This window comes from Tamandua tetradactyla, chromosome 10 (assembly GCF_023851605.1).
Source record: "Tamandua tetradactyla isolate mTamTet1 chromosome 10, mTamTet1.pri, whole genome shotgun sequence".
NCBI classification, from domain to species: Eukaryota; Metazoa; Chordata; class Mammalia; order Pilosa; family Myrmecophagidae; genus Tamandua; species Tamandua tetradactyla.
This window is the reverse complement of record NC_135336.1, coordinates 45,245,821-45,260,693: the sequence shown is the minus strand read 5'-3', so window position 1 is coordinate 45,260,693 and position 14,873 is coordinate 45,245,821. Positions and strand designations below refer to the sequence as shown.

Genomic DNA, 14,873 nt, shown 5'->3' with positions numbered 1-14,873 from the left:
GTAGGAACCTGGGTTTGATTCCTGATCCATGCACTTCCAAACAAACAAGCAAACAGCAAACAAATAAATGAAAACCTAACAAACAAAAAATTCAACAAATGGTGCTGCAATAAGGGATAGTCACATGGAAAAATAATGAAATGTGACCTGTCATACAGCATAAAAACAAAAAGAAAAAAAAAGAAGGATATCCATGATATTTAATGGGAAAATCATATTACAAAACTGTATGCCTAGTATGGCACATTTTTATTTAAAAACATGAAAAGAAATAAAAACAAATAAATCTTTCCATTGGCGATGGCCTTAAAAATATAATAGTTTCTTTGAGAAATGACAATAGCTGACTGGTTGTAAAGAAGGAAGCCAGGCTTTCCCTGACTATTATTTTCAGTTATGTGCTACTAACTATAGCTGTTGACCTTCAGACCTTGTCTATGTTCTCAATCTGCTCTAAACTTGGTGACTGAATGCTGCTTCCTGCGTCTGATTTTCTCTGCTCTCTGAAGACTGAGCAATGATGTGACCCTGGCTCTCCTTACTTCTGACTGTTTTAGGAACATCTTCCACCCATCCCGTTTGGGCCCCTGAGACACAAATCCCTGCACAAGTTTGTGTCCATCCCTGTCCATTTGAGGGAGTTGTGGGTGAGGGAATTGCACTGGGAGTTCTATGACAAAGACATGAATATTTCTGCGGAAGCTTTGCTAAATAGCAAATCTAAGCCCTACCAAGGTTGGAGTCTCCTATGGTTACTGTAGAAAACATGTTCCCACAAAATTACTTCCCACTTTCCCATGCTGAGTCATGTCCTGGTTTCACTTTTGTAGCCCGAATAACGATAGTCAATGACACAAAAACCTGTTACTGATTAGAAAGTTTTACACAAAAACAAGTTATGCTTTTAGGTTTAGTCATGAGAGAAAAAAGTCATGAGTCTTTGGGAATAAATGTTTCCACTAACTTCAAGCCTTCACTGCATCCTTACTGATCTGTGGGACTTTGGACAAATTCTGAACCTTTCTTTGTCCTGGTTTCCTCATTTTTGAAAGGAAATTATAATGCCAAATTTACCCATGTGTTGTGAGAAACCGATGTGATAATGATGCAGAGTTGACTACCCTTTGTTAAGCCTTCTCTGACTCTATCTCACTTTACTCTGAGAAGGTATTGCATCTTTCACACAATTGAGAAGATCTTTCCTATAATAAAGGGAAGGATCTAAGAAAATTGAATCATTTAGTATGAATTCTTATGTCCATCTCAAAATGTTCTTTACTTGTAGCCTTTCTCCTCTTCTCTGTGATTCTGAGACCACAGAGTGGTCACCTTTCTTTCACCTTCTCTCACAATTTGATTCTGTGGGAGTATACTATTTTAAAAATATTAAACTGCGTTATTTTTTCCTCCAGGTTCTTTCATTCTCCTCTTTAACTCTTTCTTGCCCCCATAAAAGTCATTAGACCACATTCATTGTTTCAGAGAAGGGATTCTACCTTGGAAAAGGCTTCGATTTTTCTTTTCCTCTTAGGGAAGGTTGCAGGAAAGAAGAAGTCAGATTGTCCCACCTCCTCTTCTTCACTTCAGCTCTAGCAGTGGCTACTTCTCTTTGGTTCCAGCTCCTTCCAGAAACCTGCCTTCTGTTGCCCTTTTTCCACTTGGTTCCAGTTCCTCCTAGGCGGCCTTAGCTTCTAGGCTCTGGTGACATCACTTCGGCCTCCAGGCTCTGCAGTCCAAGAAGTAATATTGCCCTTCTGCACTTACTTATGTCTGGATTTCTTCACTGTACATTGTTGGGGCTTTTTAGCTCTTCTAATACTTTTGTAACTAGTTCCTTGAATAAATTGAGCTGCCTGATACAGATTCTCTTCTCTGAATTGGACTCAACAATACAATTCCATTCATTTTCCTGCTCTGACCAAAAACCAAGATCTTCTCTGAGGATCCTACAACCTTTATGGTCCTTTCAGTTAGTGACAGTCCCCCCCCCACCCCAAAGCTCTAGTACCAGGGGGTCTAGATGTGGGTTAGAAGTCCTCCTTATCTCTTATCAATTCTTTCACACTATTCTTCTTTCATTCTCTCTAAACTCCTCAAATTTCAAATATCATTTTATCAAAATGTATGGTCTACTCACTCTTGACTTCTGATCCTTGGGTCAGTAATTTCTGTGTAATTGGACCACAACCAAAATTGGCTCCACCACAGTCATTCGTTCACTTCTCAGTTAATGGTAATACCACTTTCCCAGCTGCTCAGTCAAGAAACATGGAGCTTTTCTAATCACTGCTCTTTCTCTCATACACAGTTTCTAGTCTATCAGGAAAATCTGGTGGCTCTATCTTTAAAATATATTTAGAACTCAACAAACGCCCACCAATTTCACCCCTAAACTACATACAGAGTCCAACAAATTTCTCCACCTTCATTGTCACCATCTATTTTAGTTTGCTAAAGCTGTAACAATGCAATATAGCAGAAATGGGTTAACTTTTAACATGGAGATTTATTAACTTACAATGTACAGTTCTTAGACCATGAAAATATGCAAATTATGGCTTTGACAGGATGATATCTGAACTCTGAAGAAAGGCTTCCAGTTTCTGGGACTCCTCTGTCAAATGGGAAGGCACATGGCTGGCATCTACTGGTCCTTTTCTCTTGGGTTTCATTGCTTTAGCTCTGGTTCCAGTGGCTTCCTCTGTGGGTCCTGGCTCCTTCAAGGCTTTCTTTCTCTAAGCTCTCCCAAGCTCCCTGAGTTTTCCTTTATTAGCTCTCTTGGCTCTTTCTGTCCCTTATCCTCTCATAAAGGACTCCTTTAAAGGATTAAGAACCACCTTGAATTGGGTGGGTCATATCTTCATGGAAATAGCCTAATCAAAAGGTCCCACCCACAAGAGGTCTACACTGATGGAAATGGATTAAAAGACTGTGGCCTTTTCTGGGGTGAATTATAACTTCACACCAGTACATCTACTCCATCTCTCACATTGCCTCAGATTACTTAGATTATTACAATATTCTCTATTTGATTTCCTTGCTTAACCTCTGGCTTGCTATAGACTTTTCCCAGGTCAGCAACCAAAGAGATTCTTTAGAAAAGCAAGTCAATTATGTCACTTGGCTCAAAACCCTCTACTAACTACTCACTTAGTTCAGAGTAAAAGCAGTCTTTGCAATGGCCTAAACAGCCTCCACAACCTTGACCTGCCTTGCCGCATCATGTCACTGACTTTGTTCTCTGCTCCAGCCATGTTGACCTCTTAGTGGATTCCTCAACAAACCAAGTAAATTTCTAGTCTAGAGCCTTTACAGTGGTTCTTCCCTTTGCCTGGAACTCATTTCCAGAAGAATCCCTTACCTTCTTCAAGTCATTGCTCAAATCTCATGTTTACAATGAGACCTATTCAGTCTACCTTATTTAATATTGCAATGCTCTCTGCATTCTGCTCACCCTCTTAGGCTGCCCCCCCTCTTTTCCCAATGAATTAATTACCTCTTAACATTCTTTATAACTTTTTAATTTATTGTATTTATTGTCTCTCTTCCTTCAAATAGTATATAAGTTCCACAAGGCTGGACTTTTGAGTTCCAAGTAAAAATAATAGTACCTGGAACATAGTAGGTACTCAATATTGAGCGACTATTGGTTACCTTGTGTAATTGGTTAATTTTAGAAACGAAAAATACAACCAAGTGTTGAGAGACAATATAGCATGGAGCACACTCATTCTAGAGCCAGACTTCCTGGGTTTTGTGAGTTCCTGAATAACTTATATGGCCTCTCTAGACCTTAGCTTTCTCATCCATAAAATGGAAACAATAATCATGCCTATGTCTTAGGTTCATCATAAGGACTAACTGAAACTATATAGTGTAAAGCAACTTAGCACAGTGCTGGGTACAAAATGGGTGATCAGTACTTACTAGTTATGATTAATAACAATTAATGTAAAATTAGAAAAAAATGTTGGGAGCCTGACCAAAGTTTTTTTTCCTTTTAGTTTCCAAGTTTGTTTCCTTTCTCTCAGGTCTACTGATGATGGAGGGGATATGAGTGTGATAAAGGAGTGAGATTAACTCTGTATGGGGCCTTCACAAGAAGTAGCGTATTTGCTTTCTGCTCCTATAAGGCAGTCTAATAACACTGTTCACTGGTCCTTATTGACTCCTTGTTTTAGAAGATGTAGAATTAAAAAAAAAAAAACAAAAACCAAAAAATGGTGCATTTCTTTAGCTGTCACAGTGTGCCAGCCATGCTGTGTATCACCTTACTTGTTTGGCTTCCTTTAATCCTCACAGTAATCCTAAAATGTGAGTACTACTGTCATCCCATTTTTCAGTTGAGGAAACTAAGTCACAGATAACATAAGCAACTTGCCCAAGGTGATATAATTTGTAAGCAGTGGAACAGGATTCAAAATCCAGTAGCTTCAATGGATCATCTCTTGTGACACCATTAATCTCCAAATTTAAAATCATCCACTGCGTTCCATCTTATGGCCCCTCAAAAGCTGATGAGGAGAAACAATAAGGTATAATATGGGCTGGTTTTTTTTTTTTTTTTTTTTTTTAATCTCTTGGCTTCTTCCTGTCTGCAGGTTGAGTGAGGAAGGAGAAGTGCAATGGTCAAGGGGTAGGTATCAAATCTTGGCATCAAAAGTCAAGATGGAAAAGCTCCTGGTGAAAAATGAGCCAAAACAACAGGTTCCAAGAACCAGCAAATGCTGATGTTAAAATACTTCCTCATCTTGGAAAAGGAGAGGAAGAACATACATATAATGAGTAAAAGGAAAATTACTGTTGGCACACAATATAGGAACAATGTCTGGTAACTCAGGGAAAAGGAAGGTCCTCAGACATCTTGGCTGCGAAAGAATGTCCCCCCAGGATGGGAAATTTTCAGTTTTCAAACACAGGCGGTTGTTCAGTGCTGTAAGTGGTGAAGCTGTAGAGGAGAGTATATCAGGTCTCTGGGCTTTTTTAGGTCTTGGAGCAATTCCATCTGCCTGCATGCCCGAGGTTAACCCCTCAGAACACAGTCTGGCAGAAGGCTTAATGAGAAATTCTGCCTTCTTTCTACGTGGGAGCTTGGTAAGAAAGCAGACTCCCAGCCCCTGAGGGTGAGCCCTATGAATCTGCATTTTAATTTAGCTCCCTGTGATTGCTCTAAACAAGAACAAGAATTACAGAAAAAGAAAACTGACCTACTATTTGCATAAATCAAGGACTTTTCACATGAAATTCTTGTCCTGCAAAGGTTCTGGAGTCTTTCAAACAGGTTTCTAGGTTGTTCCATTTTCAGATGAAGGCGGGATGTCCATGGCAATGGGGGACATCGGGAAAGCATCTGCTTGACTCCCAGTTTCCAGGCAACTCTCTTCAAAGCCTTTCCAGACCACTGGATTTCAAAAAGCAATTTTCAGGATGAATTCAGTTCTGGGCATTCTGTAGCTGATTTTAGTCCAAATTTCTGAGGCAAAACTGAGCAATTCAGAACTGATAGACCAGGGACAGCAGACAGTCTGGCCATGTGGAATATATTCGGATCCTGATTCTGAGCCAGAGGGACATACTTTTTTCTGAATATTATCCAGGATCTTTTTGTAGATTCTTCTTCTTTTCCCTGTAACTTCATCCCCAAGTTCCTACCCCTCTGCCAATTTCTTCAGTTAACTGGCAAAGGTTACATTTGATGCTTCCTGCCCCACCTTCATGCCATACCTTTGGGTGTCTTTGGCTTTGTTGGGTGTCCTTCCTCACCCTTATTTTAAGGTGAAAAATCTTTTAGAAATTCTTCAACTATAATCTTATTTGTGACATTTTACTTTTTTTTTTTTTTTACATGGGCAGGCACTGGGAATTGACCCTGGGTCTCATTCTGCCACTGAGCCACCATGGCTCACCCAACATTTGACTTTTGAAATAGGATCCTAGAAGAGCTCACTCATTCAATCTCATAACATATCATTAATAAATAAGAACTGTAATTCTATTACCTTCACACGTGTAGAATAGTGCTGTGGATAGGAGATGCAGGGCTATAGGTGATAGAGCAGTGTTTTTTTAATCTACAGGTGTGGACCTATTAATGGAAAGGGAAGTTGATTTAGTGGGTTGTGACCAAAATAAAAAAAAATGGAATAGAATAGAACAAAATATTTTCTGTCAGATTGCCTTCTGACAGTATTGTGAAAACTTTTTCAATTACATATTCATGTATGTATAGGGTTGGGGTGTAAAAATCACTTCTAATATGAGTCCTCATCCAAAAGTTAGAAGTCACTGTCCCAGAGTATCTTGTATTTTAATAATTAGGTAGGAAAAATTCTTAAAAGGTATATTCATTGGTTTAATGTGATACGACCTTTTGATAAAGATATTCTTTATATTATTTATTTGCTTAATAATCCACCCTGTCAAAGGTGTGGGGAAAATTCCATTAACAAGAGGATTGCATAAGAGAGTTGTTATCCAGCAGATTTGTTGAGTTGATCTAATCATGACACATTCTTAAAATAATAACAAACTTGCATAATAAATGCTTTTACTGGTTATTGTCCATGTACATACGGAACAGTCCAGGCCATGTAAGGTTTACATTGTTAGTAAGGCGTAGCGGATTTAGCTGTTAACAATTCTTTATTCTGCCACCTGCTGCAATTTCCTCCTCCTATCTCAGTCACCAAGGCTCAGCTTCTGGCTACCTGGCAACGAATACTGTAAACATACTCTACCTGTTGAACTTTCATGACATCCCTCATTCTTTCTTGTACCTCTAAGGCTGTCCTTTAAATTCATTGTATCCTGGTTTCACTTTCATAAACAGATGGAAAGAGGTCTTGAAGAACTGTTTAAGGTGGAACATGAGGTTGCTCTAACCTCTACCCTCCAACTTGAAAGCTGGCTGTATACCCCACCAGAGAAAGCAAACTAGCTGACCTTAAACTATTTTTTAGTATAAAAAAATGCATGCTTATTTTATATGTATGTGCCACAACATTCACTATAAAACACATGCTTACGTAGAAAAGAGGAAAGGATGAGATGAAATAAGTGATATTTAAAATCATCTTAAAAAGGGTAGAAAGCATTCTCATTTAACAATAGTAACATTTTGCTGTTTGAATATCTTTATTATTTTTGAAACAATGGGATATTGAGAATCAAAGTTGTAGTTCCAAGTATAATTCATTTCAATACTTGGTTTCAGTGACTACTAAAGGTGAAAAAGATATCTCATTGTTTTAAGTAACTCCTCCCTTCCTGACTTTTTAATAAGCTCGGCTTGTTGTGTCTTACATCATTATACTATTTCCACAGCATGTCTCATAAAGGCATGGATTAATTATGATTTGCGTGAGGAATCTAATAAAATTTCTAAAGATAATGCTGAATTTAAAATAGTAGACGCATTAAAATTCAGGTGTGTAAGAATTAATTAATACAGTCATCTTTAATTTACTCACAATGCATACTCACCGGGCACTTACTGCATGCAGGCTCTGTGAGGACACTGGGTGCACAGTGCGGAAAAACACAGACATGGGTTCTGATCCTGGAGGTTTGGAAGGAGAACTTGTGAGAAAGTATTCTGGAGGAATAGGACAGGGTGTCACGAAAGAAGTGGGGTGCTGGAGGGGTTGCAGGAAGAAATTTCTCATGACTTTCCACTTGAACAGATTATTGAAGGTTGAGTAAAGTTTAGCCAGGTAAAGCATGGGGGGAAAGAGCTGTCTCGGCCAGTGCAATACCATGTGAGTAGGTCCTGAAGAGCTTGGACTTTTAAATGAACTGAATAAAGTCCGGTGTGACTGGAATCTCAAGGGCAAGGTAGGGAGTGAAATGACATTAAATCTCAGGATAAAGAGCTTGATAACAGTTTGAAATTTATTATAAGCACAATGAGAGATGATTGAAGGGTTTAAACACATACGACCTAATTTATACTTCAAAAGATCACTCTGGATTGGGGATGTCAAGAATAGATAGAGGAAATCCATTAGGAGGATATATATATGTGTGTGTGTGTGTGTGTGTGTGTATGTGTGTGTGTATGTATAAGGGAGAGTGGTTGGTGATTTGAGCTATGATGGAGGCAGTGGAGATGAAATAGAAGTGGATGGGTTCAGGAAACATTTTGGGGGTAGACGCTACAGCACTTTCTGTTTGATGAGTTGCATGAGGGAGAAAAGAAAGAGAAAGAGATTGAAGATGAAATCCATTTTTCTGGGTGAGTGTGTTTTATATATTGAAATGAGTAAGAGTGTAGAGACAGCTTTGGGTGAGAAAATAAAGAGCTCAGTTTAAGATATTGCAACAATGGGGCAGAAATGACAAGTTGACATCTGGATGAATAAGCCTGGAACTCAGAAGAGGGTGTGGTTTAGAGACAAATTTGGGAGTAGACATAGCAAAGGTAATATCTAAAACTATGAAAATAAAAGAGACAAAGAGACAATAGAGTAAGAAAAGATGATGGTTCAGGAGTAAGCTTGGCAAATCTAAAATCCTCAGGGAGAATGAGGAGAAGGAATCAGAGCTAGTAGGGAAATTAGGAGAGTGCAGTGTGAAGGAAGGCCACAGCGAAGTCAAGAAAGCAGAAATAGCCAATGGTGCAGAATGCCACAGGGAGGTTGAATACCACGAGAATCAGAAAGATACTGGAGTAGTTTGAGATGCTGCTTCCCCTGTGGCATACTTTCTGCTTTTGAGAGAGCCACCAAATGTAGTTGAGTCTCAGTCACATCATCTGTTAATGGTGATGCTTATGAAAGGAGGGGTTGGGTGGTGGAGAAGGAAAGGGTGTGGGTTGGAAGCACCAGGCGTTGTATCAGCACTGTAAACTGGTTAAATGTGAAGGTGAGGATGAAGTAAATAATCTCCTACCACCTCCTACCAAGTTGAAAAAAATCTGTGAGGTTGTCAGAATATCTACTAATATTTAACCTCAGAGGACCAATGAAGGGCTGTTCTGAATCACTCTGTAAACTACCGAGTACTAGTTAAATGGAAAGTCTTATTTCTGATTATACTGAAAGTGTAATGAAAGATAATTGGTTACTTGTGGCAGATATGTTTTAAGCCAAACAAAACTATGACTGGGATCCCATATAGAAGAAGCTGGAGGAAGAGGATTGACTGTCAGTGCTGTGATCCCAATTGTTAGTATGTCAGCACCTCGCGAATTTAGAGGTCTCTGAGTCTTTGAGATTTGCTTGCCCTTGGTGTTATGAAGGGCACTGGGACATTTTGCCTTGTTCTCATACCACAGAACTATCTGTAGATTATGGATGATCTGAGACCACCTGTTGGGTGGTCAGATGAGCACATCATCTTAGTACCATGCTCAGATCGACGCCCACCCCAACACATTTAATGTAATAGAGGAAAGGGGAGGAGGAGGACCCCATACCCCAGCTCCTTGCTGGCTGCCTCTTTGTGTGTAGTAGGAATCCGTGGGTCCTCACACAATAATCCCATGCACTAAGGAAGCAAATTCGGAAGACTCTGGGGCATGTAACTCAGTTGAGTGGGTCCTGACTTACGGTCCTCACACTGAACTTTACATACAGTAAATGTTCAATAACTATTTCTTAAAAGCAAAAGAAGGCAAATGATTTAAGCCACGTATGCTGTGTGCAAAGGTGGTAAGGCCAGCCTTTGTCATTGGCTGTGGTGTTGGCTCCATAGGATGATTTTGAGGATGCTGCCAATTATCCTGTCTCACAACTTACTATCCATTTTGATGACTGCAATTCTACTTCTGGAATTCTACTCTTTAATAGGCCTTGAGTTAAAAAAAAAAATGCAAGTATGCCTATAGGAGAGAACAAATTTGTCATCAGTTTCTCATATCTTATTGCATTTGGGTTGTTATTATCTTTCTGGAGAACAGAATTTGTCTAGGCATGTTGAGAAGAGAGAGAATGGGGGCTCCAAAAAAAAAAAAAAAATCAAATTTTACAGACTTTACAGTTTTGCCGAGGGCAGGTCCTAATAGCTTGATAAGTTTGTTACCGTAGGATGCCATGCATTTCTTCCCATTTAAAAAATTTTCATTCATGTCATTATGTTTCACTCTGAATATGCATTACGAGCCAAATGCTGCATATATAGAGATGTTCTTAGCACAGTTATACCTCAATGCATAAAGAGCATGTAGGTAACATTTTTTAGTCTTGCGCAGCTCCCAATTCCATGCAATGGTTGGATTAACACAGTAACATGAACAAACACAAAACACCCGAGCTTCAGATGACACATTTAATTAACAACATTCAGGCATGCAAAGAAAGATAAGCATTCTGGTACCATACAATTACAAATTAACGAATGTAATTTCTTGTTGCAGAGATTTTCCTCTTTTATTTTATAACAATAGGATCAACTTTTACTGAATGCAAAGTTCAGAGTCTAGGTGCAGGCCTGCTCGGCAGGGCATCAATCTGGAACAAAATTCTGCATTTGCTCACTATGCATTCCAGATTAGGTAGAATTACCAGGCTCAATCTGACATCTAGTGGCACCTTGCATCAATGATCACACTTGAAATGCACTTAAAAATTTTGCTCTGAGAATCCTATCATCATTTTATTTTAAAACTGGATGAAACCTCAGAGATGTCAAATTATCTACCTCTGACACATTTTACAGGTGAGGAGACTGAGGAATGGAGATGTTGGGTGCCTTTATCAAGGTTGAAGAACTAGTTGATGGAAAAGTTATTAACAACAGAATCCAGGTTTTCAGATTTCTAAACTGTATGACAGTGCCATCGAGAAAAATCAAGATCTAAGTATGTACAAATGTTGATGCAGACAAGCTTAGATATGTAAAATTAATGGCTTTCTGAACAAAATTAGTCAAAAATATCAAAACATTTTTGGCTCAATATTTGAATTTTTAGCTCAAAAATATGTTTTTGGAGTTATCTGAGTCAAACTTACTGACTTTGGTCAAGTCACATTTAAAAGGTAAGTTTCTCTGAGCTTTTTCTCTTGAATCAGTTTTTTTATGACCATCATAGCAAAGAATAGGATGATTCTAATGACTTAATCAGACCAATTCAGTCATGCAATTCCGTATTCAGTTCCAGGTCTTGGAGATGTTCTAACTGGGACAAGCTATGTGTCTTTGTGTATTCAATCCCAGGGTCTTTAAAAAAAATTGCAGGCAGTATAAACTATGACAAGAACAGGCTTTAGATTTGAGCAGACCTAGGTTGGAATTGGCTTCATTTCTTACCAGTCCTTTGATCTTGGTCCACCTTTCTTAACATCTATCATGGAATTGGTTTTGAGGATTATAATAGAGGATAGATAAAATAAGTTTAGAAAGCTGCCTGGAACATATCAGAGACTCAGCAATAATTCTTTCTTTTCCCCTTAATCAGTACATGAAATCTCTAACAGGATATTATGACCATAGAAGAAATTTCCATTCAGTTTGGTTCAAGATCTGGTTTCTGGAAGCAGATTACCATTTGGTGGTTGAGATGGAAACCAAAAATCCATGAAATGCAGTGTTTCTCCGCCCAGTGTTTCTCAAGAAATGGATTCTCACTCCAGCCCCTGAAGGGTGTGTCTTGCATTCTGATTTTGGAATCTTGATTACCTTCATCATCAGATTGTCCTTCTCTTAGTTTGCACAGATAAAACTTCATTGCTGGTAATAAAATCAATTGTCTTTTAAAATAATTACGTCCTGTGGCAATCAATTACACAATTCTACCAGATGGCACATAAAGTGTGCTGAATGGAATCATCACTATATTGAAGTTTACCTGGTTTTATGATTTCTCCTCTGCCATGGGCTTGGTGTACCTGAAAGACACTTAAAATATATACTATTATATTTGGCACTATATGTTTTCTTTCTTCCTCTTTTTATCATTCTTCTTCAATACAGACTTGGAGACCCAGTTTTCTTGTATAAGTGGTTAAGGCATCCAAAAATTTGATGGCAAATGATTCTTTGATAATTATCTTGGAAGCCTTCTCCTGGAAATCTTCCTTGTAGACACCACGGACTGGAGGCTGTAACCTGGCTGTCTGTGAGCCAGAGGTGGACTTTGGAAGTAGTCTGTTGGCCAGCATACGGCTCAAAAGTTTTGCTTTAAATGTCATCAGATGGAAAACACTCCGTAGTTTTTCCCTATAGTAAAACCTTCCATACTGTGGGCTAAGGCCTGTATGGCTGCAGACATATCTGTCACTTGCCAGCTTCCTGAAGGCATTTCTACATGGCAGAAACCAACATCTGGAGAAAGAAAGGTTGGTATCTCTTGTTCCTTAAAATGATTTCCCCCCTGAATCAAAACTTCTATTTCTTATCTTAATTTTATATTTGCTACACATGTGCATTTCTACATAGGACCCCCCTTTATCCTGTGATGGCTCCTGTGTTAGGGTTCTCTGAGAACAACAGGAGAGATCTGCCAATATGAGATTCATAAAGGTGTCTCACGCAACACCTTTGAGAACAGAAGAGTCCAAAATCCACAGGCAGACTGTGAAGCTAGCAGCTCTGATGAAGGTTCTAGATGAAATCCACAGGAGAGGCTTGCTGGCTGAAGCAGGGAAAGAGTCTCTCTTCTTCCTTAAACACCATCAACTGATTGTATTATCTCTTTGTGGGCGACATACCTTAGCTGATCACAGATATAATCAACCATAGATGCAATCAACTGATTGGCGATTTAATACACCAGAACTAAATATCCTCACAGCAGTGGTCAGGCCAGTGCTTGCCTGACCAGACAAATGGCCATAATCATTTGCCCAAGGTGACACCAGAACCTAACCATCACAGCTCCCTTTTCAGACTGTTGCAAGTTGGCATCAGAACTGTTTTCCAATGACTCTGTAACTAATGGGCTTGGTGACTGTTGGTAAGTTATTGAAAACAGTGAGATCTTGGTCTCCCTATTCGTATAACGAAAGACGTTGAACTAGATGGTTTGCAGGAATTTATATATGTATAGTTTTTTACATGGTCCGGCACCGGAAATCAAATCTGGGTCTCTGGCATGCAGATAAGAATTCTGCCACTGAGCCACCGTCGCACCACCCCTGCAGGAATATTTTTATGCTAACATTCTGTGACTTATGTTTTAATAATATTTATTTATTTATTACTTAAGAATATTAACCATGAAAAATACCATAATCAATTTGGGGAGAGAGAAAGGGCATACTTAGGCGGGTGGAATGACCTCGAGAGGAAAGGGGAGAAAGAGCCAGAACAACAAGGCTCAGCACAGATGAGTCTGATCCCAGAAATCAGTTATTTGGGCAATATCTTCCATCCTTCTTCTATTCAGCTTTACTGTCATCTTTATCAGATGGTGTTCTAGTTTGCTAACTGCCAGAATGCAACACACCAGAGATGGACTGGCTTTTAATAAAAGGGGATTTATTTCATTAGTTCTTCAGAGGAAAGGCAGCTAACTTTCAACTGAGGTTCTTTCTTATGTGGAAGGCACAGGGCAATCTCTGCTGGTCTTCTCTCCAGGCCTCTGGGTTCCAACAACTTTCCCCAGGGTGATTCCTTTCTGTATCTCCAAAGGCCTGGGCTGAGCTGCGAGTGCTGAGATGAGGTATGCTGAGCTGCTTGGGTTTTGCTATGTTGCGCTCTCTCATTTGAGCACCAGCCAATTAAATCAAACATCATTCATCACAGCGGGCACACTTCTTAGTCAACTGTAGATGTAATCAGCAACAGATGAGGTTCACGTACCATTGGCTCATGTCCACAGCAACAGAACTAGGCACCTTTACCTGGCCAAGTTGACACCTGAACCTAACTACCACAGATGGTCAATAAGATTTCCTTGGCTTAAAAGTTCTTTGATATTGCATTAGCACATCTCTAACGTGGGTGCAAGTTGGATCCAAGAAAGCAGGCGGAGCTACACATAATTGCTGACAGCTTCTATTTATCCCAACTGGTGTCAATTCTTTGTGCTTTTCTGTATGCGTGTGCATTGCTACACAGCAGCAAAAAGTCCCAGAAAGATAAAAATACTTTAAAGGTGGAGTTTTCAAATAGGGTCTCACCATAAATTTAAACCCAATTTTCAAGTCATCACTAGATCAATCTGTTCAAAATGTGCAGTTCTGGCCCTGGGCACAACGGATACCTCAAGGTATTGGCATTTCATAGCTAAATGGATGCTCGTTCCATGAATGGAAGGAGTGCTTACCTGTCACAAAAACCAGAATAGAATGCAAGTTACAGATCCAGGGTTGTCAATTCCAGGGAAGACAGGGTTGCATTTGATTCTCCATCCACTAGATGGAGATAGAGGAACACAGATAAAAATTTTCTTGAGCTGTTAAGTTAATCATGCAGACTTCATAGAAGTGAAGTGGGAAGCTGATCTGTCATTAGGTTAAATCCACAAGTAAAATTTATGGATTTCATACTTTTGCACGGTAGTGGAAAACATAGGCTTGAGGCATAAGGCTATTTCTAAGACCTTTTGATTTTATGCAAAATTTTATTCCTTCACCACCATCAAATAGCAATCCCAAATTTTGCCCGACTCTGGCCTCTTTCAGCTTTTACAGCTGGATCTACTGACGGGCTTCACTTCTAGCTGTGTCAGCCCCTAGGCTTTAGGCAGCCCTGACAGGAGCAGGAAGGATAGCAATTGCCTTTGTGCAGGTGCATTTGATCAGCAGAGTTGAAGTCAGATATTCAAGGGTCTGGCATTTCCAGCTTCTAAGGTGGGATTCATTTCTGACTCTAAGCAAGATTCATATGGTGAGGAACTCATGAAACAGGAAAAGGATTTAGATGCTGTTTCAGGCAACTCGTGAAGATACCCAACACAGGACTGGAATATCAACCAAGGCTAAGTTCAAGTG

The 14,873-nt window shown here is 39.4% G+C and overlaps 1 long non-coding RNA gene and 1 pseudogene across 5 annotated transcripts in view; one reads left to right on the top strand and one right to left on the bottom strand.

Annotated features, from left to right (window-relative positions):
• LOC143648843 (WW domain-binding protein 11 pseudogene) overlaps positions 1-7,547 on the bottom strand; it is a 29,671-nt pseudogene extending 22,124 nt beyond the window's left edge.
• The window catches only part of LOC143647888 (uncharacterized), a 251,756-nt gene that overhangs the window by 93,490 nt on the left and 143,393 nt on the right, over positions 1-14,873 (top strand). The gene's annotated exons all lie outside the window — the stretch shown is intronic.